The sequence below is a fragment of the Lissotriton helveticus genome, chromosome 4_1 (genome assembly GCF_964261635.1).
Source record: "Lissotriton helveticus chromosome 4_1, aLisHel1.1, whole genome shotgun sequence".
In the NCBI taxonomy this organism is placed as follows: domain Eukaryota; kingdom Metazoa; phylum Chordata; class Amphibia; order Caudata; family Salamandridae; genus Lissotriton; species Lissotriton helveticus.
This window is the reverse complement of record NC_136063.1, coordinates 623,790,447-623,805,076: the sequence shown is the minus strand read 5'-3', so window position 1 is coordinate 623,805,076 and position 14,630 is coordinate 623,790,447. Positions and strand designations below refer to the sequence as shown.

The 14,630-nt window shown below is 41.4% G+C and overlaps 1 long non-coding RNA gene across 1 annotated transcript in view; it reads right to left on the bottom strand.

Moving 5' to 3' along the window:
• Positions 1–12,293: 12,293 nt before the first annotated feature.
• The window catches only part of LOC144827265 (uncharacterized), a 105,287-nt gene continuing 102,950 nt past the window's right edge, over positions 12,294–14,630 (bottom strand). The window contains exon 4 of the long non-coding RNA XR_013610106.1: positions 12,294–13,156. This is a non-coding gene — a long non-coding RNA (uncharacterized LOC144827265). The remainder of the gene's footprint in view (positions 13,157–14,630) is intronic.

The following is a 14,630-nucleotide window of genomic DNA, read 5'->3' as shown; positions in this document are numbered from 1 at the left end:
GTACTCACGGCCCTGCAGCGCTCTCTGTGGTCATGGAGCGTTAACAACGTGTTGTCCAGCGTGTGCTGTGCAGTGGGTGTCTTTGCCTCGGTTGCTCTCTCTGCACGTGGGTTCTTTTCTGTATAGTTGACGCTTCGTTCTGTTTTATTTTTTCCTTTTTTTTTTTTCATCCGAGCCTCGTCGCCATTGTAAAGTATCCACAGTGCCCCCCACAGATGACACTACATGGTTCTCTGTTACACCCAGGTTTGTTTATTCACAACCTTACAGAGAGCGCCGAGCCTCCTGCTTTACTGGCCCCGGCACCCATAATGAAGCCTTCGCGCGCTTCACCTAAAATGGCGGATCGGCGTGTTGCGTCATCACGCCGATCCAAACACTGGAACGCTGACTCTACAGATGCAGTGGCTCTTATAGGGCTAATACAGGATGTGATGTAAGGACAAGCATCATGGAAAATGTCGTTTTATTTGCATACAAAACGTTTTCATTGGCTGCTGTGAGTAGCAAATAAAAGAAAGAGAAGCATAATACGAAGCCTACGGTCCTGTAATAGAATTCGGACCCACAGACAGGCACTCAGGAAGTGATTGCTACTTCCGGGTCATCGGGAGAGTCAGCTGACTAGCAGCTGAGCTTGCTCCTTTAAAAACGGGACTCCTCTCTGCTCGTGCACGGACCCACTGAGCCCGAGACTGAGCAGATTCATTTTGACACAACTAGGAGGAGGAGCGCCTGGTAAAGGGCTCCTCAATCCTCGCGTTGCTTTTAAAACATTTATTTTGCTTTTAAACTTGTGCTTTTTAAATAACTTGACACTCTTTACCACATTGTACTGTCTTCACTCACCTTCTTCTCTTCCCATATTCAAAATTTTAGTGATTTCCCCTTTTTCTTTGCTCATATAGAACAGAAGTAAAAGTTTCACTGCCCTGCGTATTTGTCTTTTTCTCCCGTCCACCCTGCAACACAGAATTCCGAGTAAGCAATCCATCCCTTCACTCTGCCAGCTCCTTTTGTTTCCTTTTTCAAACACCCAGGTTAACCTCTCTCTATATCTAATCCCCCTTCCTTCAACACAAAAGTTCTAGTCAGCAATGCATCCCTTCAGTCTGACATCTATAACTGATGGTATGCTGCTGCTTAGTTAGGAGGGTACCCGAGACTGGTCACTGGAAGATTCCCACCTTCCTTATGAAATGCTATACCTTGATTAGTGTGAAGGTGGTCTGTTTGTCTGGATTCCCAGACCTGAATAAGAGGGCCCCATCCCATTCTGGGGTACAAATGGGCTGGAGGAGGAAAGGAAAACTGTGCCCCGCTTCAGTTTTAGGGCTTCTCATGCCACGCCTGGAATGCCTAATGCCATGGCCTGCCTGCTGTTACAGTCCACCTAAACTTCCCCCTAGCAGCTGGTGAGGCTGACTGGATTGCTTCTTGTCAGTCAAATGATACCTGGTTCTCAGTGTATAGGGAAGATCTTGGTCTCTCTTTTTTGTGAGCGGCTCACTCCCTGTCATGGCAATTTAGCACACTGACCTGCCTGGGGAAACTTGCTTAATCAATAATCTCCTTTCCCTGCTGGGTTTGAAGCTCCCATGTGACATCTAAATGAAGGGCAGGAGGACGAAAGAGGCAAACATCACCAGGTGTTGCCCCCACACATTATCACAGGATGACAGTGAGTGCCTTGGCAATATAATGAGTCTTACTCTTCTCATCTTCCGAAATATAGATCCATTTGTAGGAGTTGGTGGGTTTAGAGGACAGCTGCATGGTTGGATTTCCTACTCTAGTCATGAGTCCCTCATTAGGGAGACCCGAAAAGGGAGATTATGTAAGAGTGGGGTTAGACAATCGGTATTCTTTTGTTAAGAGTTTTGTTGCTTCTACATTGAATTTCCTAGTGTACCCTTAACGCTTAACAGTATCTTGGAGTTAATTGATTCTTGATCGCTTCTGGATGGACAGCATGGGATAGAGTTTACCTTAGTTGCTTATCAGTGCCTCCAGAGGGGTTGGGTCACTGTCATTTCTGGGTGACTCCATGTAGCATACTTTGGTAGTTGCAATGAATAAGCACACTATGCATCCTATGGCAGTCTCAATTGTTGGATAGAAATTACTTCAAAATAGGGTTCTAAATCGGGTAGGTATGCATTCTCCAAGACTTCATGCTTAGGTACAGTGTTGTTTGCTGCATGTCTTTTAACCACATTTATCTCATCCAACACCTCCCTTTTAAAAGGGTAAACACTCAAAATATTGAGTTTTTAATATCGATTAGCATTAATATCGAATAAAAAATATAAAATGGACACAATATCGAATGGACAGAATATAGACTACAAAAATATCGAATAGAATAGCAATACTATCGAATCCAAAATATAGAATGGACAAAATATCGAATGGACAGAATACAGACAACAAAAATATAGAATGGACAGAATATAGACAAAAATATAGAATGGACAGAATATAGACAACAAAAATATCGAATTTGAGGTAAGTAAGTTAATTTCAATTTTTTAATAATATCCAATTTGTTAAAGTGATTTTTTATGTTAGTATATGTGTGAAAAGTGTATATTTATTTTATAATTTATTTTAATTAATTAATGTTATGGTATTTAATTTTTGCGTAATATAATTCTGTAGCGGTTTGTGGGTTTATAGGGGAATAGAGTGGGAAGTAATTTAACTATAATTAATTAAATTCATTTATTGGTATTTATTTTGAATTAATTGTTAATTAATTGTTAATTGGTAATTAATTAAAATATAATTGGTGATTAATTTTAATTGATTGATTAATTGATAAATATGTTAATTTTATTAATTTATTTTCTGTAGCGGGTTGTGGGTTTATAGGGGAATAGGGTGGGAAGTAATTTAATTATAATTCATAAAATGTTTTACTTTATTTATTGGTATTTATTTTGAATTAATTGTTAATTAATTGTTAATTGGTAATTAATTAAAATATAATTGGTGATTAATTTTAATTGATTAATTAATTGATAATTATGTTAATTGTATCAATTTATTTTCTGTAGCGGGTTGTGGGTTTATAGGGGAATAGGGTGGGAAGTAATTTGATTATAAATAATTTTTTTACAATTATTTATTGGTATTTATTTTTAATTAATTGTTATTTAAATTTGTAATTGGTAATTAATTAAAATATAATTGGTAATTAATTTTAATTAGTTGATTAATTGATAATTATGTTAATTTTATTCATATATTTTCTGTTGTGCGTTGTGTGTTTATAGGGGAATAGGGTGGGAAGTAATTTAATTTTAATTAATTAAATATTTTAATTTATTTATTGGTTTTTTGTTCTAATTTTTAATTATTTTATAATTGTTAATGTATTAATTGGTAAATAATTTGTATTAATAGGTAAAAATGTGTAATAATTAATTTTTATTTGTATTTTTAATTGATTAATTATTATATTATATAAAATTGTTAATTACTTTTAATTAATTTGTAATTGGTATTAATATTTAATTTATTTTTATTTATATATGAAGTATTTACTTTCCCTACTGTTGCACGCTATGGAGTGGGAATAGTAATTTTTACCCCTACGCTATCCAACGCTTTCCCTACTGTTTCACTCTCTGGAGTTGGAATAGTAATTTTTACCCCTACGCTATCCAACGCTTTCCCTACTGTTGCACTCTCTGGAGTTGGAATAGTAATTTTTACCCTCCCGCTATCCAACGCTTTCCCTACTGTTGCACTCTCAGGAGTTGGAATAGTAATTTTTACCCTACGCTATCCAACGCTTTCCCTACTGTTGCACTCTCTGGAGTTGGAATAGTAATTTTTACCCCTACGCTATCCATCGCTTTCTCTACTGTTGCACTCTCTGGAGTGGGAATAGTAATTTTTACCCCTATGCTATCCAACGCTTTCCCTACTGTTGCACTCTCTGGAGTGGGAATAGTAGTTTTTACACCTACGCTATCCAACGCTTTCCCTACTGTTGCACTCTCTGCAGTGGGAATAGTAATTTTTACCCTGCCGCTATCCAACGTTTTCCCTACTGTTGCACTCTCTAGAGTTGGAATAGTAATTTTTACCCCTACGATATCCAACGCTTTCCCTACTGTTGCACTCTCTGGGGTGGGAATATTCATTTTTACCCTTATGCTATCCAACGCTTTCCCTACTGTTGCACTCTCTGGTGTTGGAATACTAATTTTTACCCCTACGCTATCCAACGCTTTCCCTACTGTTGCACTCTCTGGAGTGGGAATAGTAATTTTTACCCCACGCTATCCAACGCTTTCCCTACTGTTGCACTCTCTGGAGTGGGATTAGTAATTTTTACACCTACACTATCCAACGCTTTCCCTACTGTTGCACTCTCTGGAGCAGGAATAGTAATTTTTACTCCTACGCTATCCAACGCTTTCCCTATTGTTGCACTCACTGGAGTGGTAATAGTAAATGTTACCCTTTCCGCTATCCTACGGTAAAAATATTGTAATTTGTTTTATTAATATTACGTTTATATATATATATTTATATATGTATTAACAAATCAATTTGTATGTTTTTATTTTTTACTTACATTAATTGTTTCTTATTTTTAAGGTTATTTAAGTATTTTAAGTATGTTTAAGTTAATTATATTTATTATTTCATTAATTTTTAATTAATTTAAAGCATTTTTAAAAATTCGATATTTTGACTAACTATATTTTTTACATCGATATTTCTGATTCGATATTTTTGTACTTACCTGTTTGGAGATAGGAGTTCGATATTTTGGTATTCTATATTTTTTCCTCGATATTTTTGTAAATCGATATTCTTGACATCGATATTGTTTCAGTAATCCTTTTATAAGAAACTATAACCAGCATCCTTTCACTCTTTCAAAGGGCGCCCACTAGAATCCAATGCAAATCGGCATAGTTGGAGGATGAAGTGCAATATGAAGGCTAAAATCCATTACAATGTAATACAAACAACACATCAAGAGCACCTTACTCCTCCTCTCAAAAAATGCTTTAGGGCCTTTAGTGTAACAGCAAAGCAGTAACACAACTACATGCCTTCACATCTTCAGTTCCATATTATCAAATTAGAATACAGGGCTAGTGATGGGAGGAGAAGGACTTGCTTCCCCAGATAAAATAAACTCCGCTCTGGCAGATAGAAAACATGCTTTCAATCAGATCTAAATATTCCACCTTTGTGTGCAATTCATGCCCAGGTATGTGTTTGCTTAATCAGCTGATTGATCATCTACATTTCTTCTATGGTCTTTTTGTATCCTGTTATAACTATGGCTTTATTCATTCCTGCTACGTGCCTCCTGAATTTAATATTAATTATGTAAAAGAAGACATAAAAAATGACATCCTTAGGAAAAAACCTCACCACCTTCCCTTTTACGAATACCCCCATCGCCCGCAACCCAGATTTTATGCCTGCGCTCCCTTGAAATCCCTCTCAGCTTGGGTCACAGGGGAATGCAGAATACTGCAAGACTTCTTTAAAGGTGAAACCATAAAATCTTTTACACAATGCAAAGCTGAGTTTTGACCTCCAGACACCGCCAGACATCAATACTTCCAACTACATCTCTGGGCCCTGCACCCTTCCAACTCCTCAGCCGCTATACACCCCCTCACCCCCTTTGGATCACTTGTACGAATTTTTGAGGGCACGCGTGGGTTAATATACAAGACTTACGCTGTATTGCAACAATCCGGCGTCCTACCCAGCCATTTACACTAACAATCATAGGACGTATAATGTGCCCATGACATTACAAGCAAGCAATGGGAAATCTTGTGGCGCAATATCCCAAAGATTTATAGGAGTAAACCCAAGAAAGAAACAGCCTACAAAATTCTGGTTGAATGGTATTAAACCTAGCCCACCTGCACTCTATTTACCCAAGTGTATCGTCAAATTGTTGGTGAAGCAGGGACAACAATAGAGACTTTCAAGCATATATGATGGACCTGTCTGCTCACTGCTCTCTTTTGAAAGGAAATCTTGAGTCACATCAAACACACCCTGAGTTATCTGATCTCGACCAACTATAGCACTGTAATCCTAGGGCTACGTCCCCCGGCATTTAAAGCAATGATCTACTCAGACTGGTATCTAACTAAACATATGATGGGCTCAGCCAAACAACGGCATTACGCTGTCCTGGAAATTCCCCAGTGCTCCTGTTAGCCTCTAGGTACACTAAGCTTTGGCATACCTTATCACTGGAACAGCTCTCCCACAAACTTGCTGACTTAGATAAGAAATTCATGCGCCTCTGGCAGCCTCTCATTGACTGCATGTCCATGCTTGAGAACATATGCTTCCAGCCACTCGACTTCGCGCACTCCAATTATTTGATTAGGCTGACATGTGGATGAAGTTCATACTCTAGTACCTCAGTCGGTTTGGTCGATAGAGGACCCCCCCCTACCTCTCACATGCTCTCCTCACCTTTGTGCCACCGTTTCCTCCTCCATGGTATTGCCTCCTCCCCATTCCCATTTTGCGATATGTTCTCCTAAGCCCTCCATCCAGACCTTTGACCCTCCCATAGATTCTCTTGTTGACTTTGTTCTCCCCCAACCCCCATTTACCCATTTTTTCCCTCTTTCACCTCCCTCCTGCCTCCTTTTTGGAAATACAAGCATTTTCCTCCTCCCATACCCACCTTACCATGGAGTTCACTTGCTTTCTCTAGAAGCCTGAGAAGGCCTCAGAAATAACAGCATTGTCATTAGTCTTTAAGCCATCAATACTCTTGTATAACTGCTTTTGCTTTGAGTTTTCTGAACCATTTGCTTTCATTGCTATGTGAACCCCTGACTTATCCTTCTTGTGTTTTTGTAATATTTACTGACAAATCCAATAAAACACCTCGAAAATGAGGCCCTCAACCCCACGTGCGCTGCAGAAATGTGACTTTTGTTGACGTACAAGTGGTGCACAGTGTAGGAAGAGATCCACAAGGCCATGTAAAGGCCCTCTGGCCCTCATTTATGAGGTTTTGACTCAAGCCAGTGCTGCAATGAATCTTGCTGTGCTGCCGTGCGTCAAATGAAAAGGGCAGGAATGCAACATATCCATGAGATATGGCGCATTCCTATCCTTTTTCCCTGCGCAGGCGCACAATGGGCTGCCCTGCGCCAACGCAAACACCCTTGCGCCATGGTGCAAGGGTGCCTGCGTTGCGGGGCTGATTGATTTTGTACAGGAAGGGACACCTTTCTGCACAAATTCAATCAGTTGAAGTGATTCCAAATTTCTATGTGTGCTGCACAAGGCGGCACACATAAAAAGAGGAGACATGTTTGCTCCTCCCTTATGCCATCCCTGGGGTGGTGTTAGACTGTGTCGCATTCCCAGGTTTACCATTCCTTGAAAAATCTGGGAAAGCTTCAGATTCAATAGGTGTTGCATGAGAACATCCACAGCAACACCCATGGAACTCCCCTTTCACGCAGTATTCTATGTGAAACAAGCACACATTTACAAGGCCATTTAAATCCACGTAAAGTGGTTTTGAGTGGCCTTGTATATATGCTGGGGTACATTGCGCCACCAGAGCATCCATAATTTGAGATAGATTCTGAGAATCTGCGCTGCATTCAGCAGCACATATAGGAATAGCAAAACGCCTCTAAACATTGCATGTTGTGCTAGAAGGTGACCGTACCTGCTCATGATCAATTCCACCTGCAATGCAGGCACCCTGACATCATGGTGCAAGGGTGATGCACTGGTGCATGGCAGGCCATCGTGCAACGGCACAGGATGAAAATAACAGGATTGGGATGAGTGTCTTAAGACTCATCCCATTCCTGCCCTGTATGTCATGCAGTAGGGTACAACAACAAGAAGGTATGCAGTGTTTGCCCATTGCATCATGTAGTAGAGTATATGCATCTCAAACTTTCATACCAAATACCAGTAATATATCTCTATCTCTTTACAGAGGATGCACCCATACCTCCCGGCCAGGCCCCTGTCCCACTGGACTTTTCTGACATGGATGACGGCGTATCAACCCTTGATCAGGATACCATCCACCAAATCCTGTACTCCATACAGACATCTCCTCTGGTTACTGAGAGGGTCACCAACATTGCAAGGTCCCAAGAGGAGCCATCCACAATTGTACCAACAGCATCTTCCAGCACACAGCCACCACTCGGCTTTGAGGACAAATAACTTGTTTTCCAACAGTGTGCTGTGGGACTACAGCATGAGATTGTAAATGAGGTGAATGTGGGGATGGAGACCATGGCAGGCAGCCATGGTCTCATGGTACATGGGTACGTCATCTCCAATGAGGACAACGTGAAAGATGTACCAGACACCTACCCACCGCTCTGTGACCTGGATCAGTACCTGGCAACCATCACTGGTATTATGAGTCAGAGGCATGATCAAATGCCTTGTCAAAGTGGCACCAACGAGGTTGCCAAACATCTGTGGGCAATATGTAACATCCTCGAGGCCATGGAGCGGAAGCAGGATACATACCTTGCTACAATGGCTGCCTACCACTGGGATGTCGTAGCGGTGTTGAAAAACCAGCAGATCCTAGTCAATGCTGTGCTGCTTCACTTGTTGGCACAGGGTAATGCTGCTGCAGGTATGGATACTACATTCTCAGCCCCTTATGTGTCTGTGCCTCATCCACCCACTGCACCTACAACAGCACCCACATGGGACATGTCCGACACATTAGAGGAAGAAGATGTGGACGGCACACAATTCCAGCGTGAGTGTGGTCCCTAGCATTTCCTTGTGTCACATACACATTAACTCATTTGGACAGTACTGATACCCTTGCCAGTGTCTGAACAACTGGTACTGTCCATTACTTGCAGTATCCACATTTTGAATTCCCCCACCAAAGGACGGATGAGGTGGCTGAAATACCATAGTTGCACTGTAACCCACCTTCTCACTGGAACACTCCTCACATACATATGTGTCATTACATATTTCCCACTAGAACATGTCTAGACACCTAAAGGCTCACCTCTTGATTCTGGGTTGTTTTTGCAAGGACTGCCACTTGCCAGTCAAGAGGTCTTTATTCGATTTACATCATAAAAGACAAACACATATACATAAAAATAGCATTTTGCATATAAGATAATAAATACTTTACAATTTAAAAGCATGATAAGAAGGTATTACATTTAAAGACAATGATGGACGAAAAGACCCCTTGCTACATAAAAACGTCTTACTTTAAAAACACAGTACAGCGTAAAATTCATTTGCCAAGGTTGCGGGTTCGGATTGACCATGCCCAACTCACAAATTTTGCTACACCGATAGCAATGGAAGGGGAGGTGTCAGTTTTGAGAATTCTAAACGCTTCCACAGCAGATCTGGTCCCTAATAACCGACAAACTGGTAGAAGCCAAACTTTCCTGGGTAACGAATACATGGGGCAGCAGAAAAAGAGATGTTCGATATTCTCTACTGCTGTTACACAGAAGGGACATTTATCACTGCCACCAGCTGACCAAGAGTGCGTTAGCCCCCGCACGGGAAGCGAGCCCACTCGTAGTTGGTGGTACAGTTTACGATCATATGGCTTGGTGATTAAGTCCTAATAGGCTTCGTATTTAGGAACATCTTTTACAACCAAAAATTCCAGTGTCATGGTCGGACCACTGGACATAGCAGATCTCCTCTCAGTGATCCAATGCCAGTAAATATCCTTGAGTGCCTTTTTTGAGGGAAAAGTCGCACTTGCTGGATCTACCCATAGTGCCTCTAGGTTTAAGTTTTTCAGGAGTAACCTGAGGTGGCAAAACCAAGGTACCCTGTAAGACCCGTCAAGACCCCTCACATCTTCGATGGCTTCAGCAAACAAAGATAATTCCGGTGTAGTCCACAGACGCCGCCAAAACGCCAGTGGTCTAAACCGTACCACGTCTTCAATGGACTTGACACCTAGGTCTAACTGCAGGGGTAAACAGGGTGTCGATTGAGGGAGGCCAGTTGCCATTCTCAGGAACCTATTCTGAGCCACGCTCAAGGAGGAAAGATCACTATACCCCCACAGCTCGGCCCCATAGGTGGTTGCAGGAATTACCTTGGAACCATAAATTTTAACAAGCGGTGCCATGGGTTTAGTGAGGGATTTAGCATACTCCTTCAATAGGGCTCCCCCAAGTTGCCCATGTTTCAGGGTCAAAAGATCCATCTGTGGTTTCCAGCTCAGATTCTCACTTAGTGTGACACCCAGGTATGTGAAGACCTCAGTTTGATCCAGGGTGGCACCACACATTAACACCTTGGCCTTCACAGGCTTGGGGCCACGCAGAACCATAAACTTGGTCTTATTAACGTTCACCTCTAACTCATGGTCGCTGCAAAAACACTCAAACCGAGCCAGGGCGGACTGCAGTCCCTGCCTCGTTTTCGAAATAATCAGGGTGTCGTCCGCGAACATGAGTAGAGGGATTTTCCTTCCTGCAAGTATGGGCGCATCCGTTGGAAAATTTGTAAAGTACTTAGTCACCCCATTAATAAACAAAGAAAACAGGGTCGGGCCAACACACACCCTTGTCTGACCCCCTTAGCAACTTTAAAGCTGTCGGTAACTTCACCTGGGCCACCCCATCTTACTTTGGCGTAGGTATTTGTATGCAAATTAATCAGCAACACCACCAGCTCTTTGGGCATACCAAGATCCAGCAGAACTTCCCATAGCTTAGACCTAGGTACAAGGTCGAAAGCTGACCTGAGGTCCACAAATGCCGCAAACAACAGGCCTCCCCCAAGAAGGACCACCTTCCAATATACTAGCATAAATCTAAAAACTTGCTCCAGGGTCCCCATGTGTTGCCGAAAACCCGCCTGCAGAGGGCTTAAAACATCATAGTCGGAAATCCAAGTCTGGATCCTGCCCAAAAGAAGGCGGGCCACAATTTTTTGTACTGCATCGATGAGGCTTATGGGTCGGTAATTGGCCGTTACTGAGCGGTCCCCCTTCTTATGGATGGGGAGAATCTCCACCCCGAGCCATGATTCTGGAACTTTCGCACCCCTTGCCAGTGCATTCGCCAAAAAAACACTTGCTCTTTGCTCCTTGGAAGATGTGCAAATAAGCATAGTCACATGTATCACTTTGTTGAATGTCTGATTGACTGTCCAGTACTCATTTGTGTATGCACCAAAACCATGTAGAGCACTTTCCACATGAACTAAATACCCCACCATGTCCACATGACAACATAGCCACTTTGGAGATAAAACTATTATTTCAGAATTCTTGCTGCATGCTAGGTAGCAAGTATAAATTCCAGGTCTATATCATGACCACCTAAGTCTACAATACAGCATTTGGGCCTACCTTCTCACTGGAACACTCCTCACATACATATGTGTCATTACATATTTCCCACTAGAACATGTCTAGACACCTAAAGGCTCACCTCTTGATTCTGGGTTGTTTTTGCAAGGACTGCCACTTGCTCTTTGCTCCTTGGAAGATGTGCAAATAAGCATAGTCACATGTATCACTTTGTTGAATGTCTGATTGACTGTCCAGTACTCATTTGTGTATGCACCAAAACCATGTAGAGCACTTTCCACATGAACTAAATACCCCACCATGTCCACATGACAACATAGCTAAAACTATTATTTCAGAATTCTTGCTGCATGCTAGGTAGCAAGTATAAATTCCAGGTCTATATCATGACCACCTAAGTCTACAATACAGCATTTGGGCCTAATGTGTATGTAATGTCCGTGTTCCGGACACTACCATGGCAAGTCGTCAGCAAATCTAATTGTTGTCATCACTCACTGAATTGGTGCAATGTGGATTGTGTAAGTATGTGTCATAAGTATATGAGCTAATACTTAATGATTTGTATGTATAGTTAAAAAACAGTACTACTTACGAGAAGTGTTGCAGCATGTTAACACACACTGAGTAGTGCAGGTGGGAAACTATTGGCCAGTGTGTACATTACCCACAAGAGAATGATCTACAATGTACATTCACATGTTGAGATGCTTCTAGTAAGTAGATAGCATAAGACACTGGATCCATTCCCAAAGGCCCACAGCAAGTTACACATACACAAACAGTTGCTGGAAATGGCATAGTATGTGTCCGACCACTCACAAGCATACATGCCAACTGTCATGCTACCCAATAGTAAGCAATATAGCAAAACTCAAAAGTGAAATTTTATTATGAAGATCATGAAACAAAGAAATCTTATACCTAATTCAAAAACCTAAATATACCTAAAAACCGTTTACAACACATGTATCCTAATAATACATGTCCTAACATTACTAATCTACCTTACCTACCCTTAATTTACGTTACTCTAAACATTTAGCACAGAAGACCAGTTTTACATCTACCCCTACCCCCTTAACACATAGAAGAACATTAGACAAACATTTACTTAACATAAAGATCAACTACCTAAACATATAAGCTTACACAATCATATATATATACTTTTTTTTATTTATTTCTCAAGTAAAAAAAGAGACATGTGGTATGGATCCCACCCACCCACTATACAAACCACCCATTACAACATCTACCATAAAACACACTGATATCTATAAATATAATCTAAAGCTAACCATCCCTATCTAATAAAACCTAAACTATGATATGATGATGTGAAACATTAATACAACAGCTCGGTACCAAGGATGATTGGAATTTTGGCATTGTGGGCCTATAACTGCTGTAGGATCCTATCCAAAGGCTGATTCGGGTTGTTCACCATTTTTAACAATGTGGCCATCTGCAGCTCAAGTCCATCCAGTTTATGTTTCACCAAGTGCATGTCCTGTGACGTGTGTCCCTTATCTACAGATTGTCCATCCCTAACTTGTGGAGGCTGGGCTTCCAGTATTGTTGGTGCGGATGAAGTTCTTGCCACAGATTCCTGACCTCCTGCCTGTCCCCTTCTGTGGCTTGCCATGGTGTCCCGTGTGGTCTATGGCACTTTTTACGTGAAGAGGTTAAACCCAGGTCCTGGAAACCTTTTTTCTTTCAAACCTGCGGCCCATCTTGAGGAAACCCTTTGCTCTGTGCCTATGTCGTGGTGCCGCTCCAGTTGGCTGCAGTACTTCCGTTCCTCCTCTGCAGTCATGTTGTCTGTTGGAGTAAAAGGACATATGTCTCAGACATTGTAGTTATAGATGACTCTCATCCGTCACATGCATGATAACATCATTTATGCACAAGTTGTGTGTATTGCCAAACTGTTCACATATGTGGGCCTACCGAAGTACAATTGACACATGTGCCTTGTTCAGCACATCCTGTATCAACACATCAGGAGCGTGGCCATAGCCTTGTGGATACAGAAAATGGGAGGCTTTGTAAACAAAACAAAAAAAACAGAGCCCTGCTAAACTAAACTACAAATTGGATGTCCAAAATCTATTCTTCTCATCTATTTACTCCATGTGTAATGTCATGCAGCATGCTAGAAGGTACTAGCTATGTGACTAGAATGTACTAAGGTACATGCATGGTCATCCAGCTAACTTACACTGTGATGATATTTACACTATACCAAACTTATGGTATCTATTGGTTGACATTTGCTGGGTTGAACGAACATGGGCATGTATGTGGGTAGCCATCTCACAGATAATGGAGGCGTATGACACCTTCTCAAAACAAACACATGTACAGACCTGTGAATTTTGCAATGTGTGGATAGCACATCAGTGCATCCATTAGATTTATTCTGCAGTCAAGTCAGTTGCAGTTCATCCCTCCCATCCCATGTCTCCAGGTGCTTTGTTCACCAGTTAACAATAGTCCTCATGTTGATTAGACATTAGCTTGGCTGGCCTACAATTTTGTATGTCCATTGCATGTATGACTCAGCGGGTTGTTCATTCAAACCTGATGCAGGCTGTTGTGACAAATGACACGTTGTATGTGGGCAAGTAAGTTACACCTATGTACCAATTACATGTCACAATGGAGTCATACACTCTTGACATATATTTGGGATAAAAGATATTGTACACTTGATTAGCATACAGGACGGATCCATTTAGACCATGGCACATCACCCGTACATATCAAGGGGCTTATTTACACACCCCTCGCGCTGCGGGTACATCACTATTTCTTATATGAAAAGTGATGCACCAGCAGCACAAGGGGCTTGTAATAATCCCCACATTTCCAAAAACGTGCTTTTTGCATGTTTATTCGGCTCCCAAGTATATTACAAGAACATGTAATTCCAAAAATTTTGTGGACACTCTCCTACTGGCAAATCATAGCGTCTGCTCACAAATGACAATCCAAGTGATAATAATCGTTGATTTGTAAAAACTGGCACAGTACAATTATTGTTGGGCTGGAGCTACATACAAAGCTGCCTCATTCATGGTAGTTTGTACTCAAACAGAGGAAGGCTATGTTATGCTGAATGGATCTGCACAGTGCACATGCCTAATATATACATGTTGTAGGCAAGGCAATGCATGTGAGGAGTTATATGGCACACAGCTCATACATCTGGGCACTGTAACAATCTAAACTTTCCCACACATATTGTGTCTGTAAAGGTCCCTAGCATTAATATCCCACTCATCTGTGACAT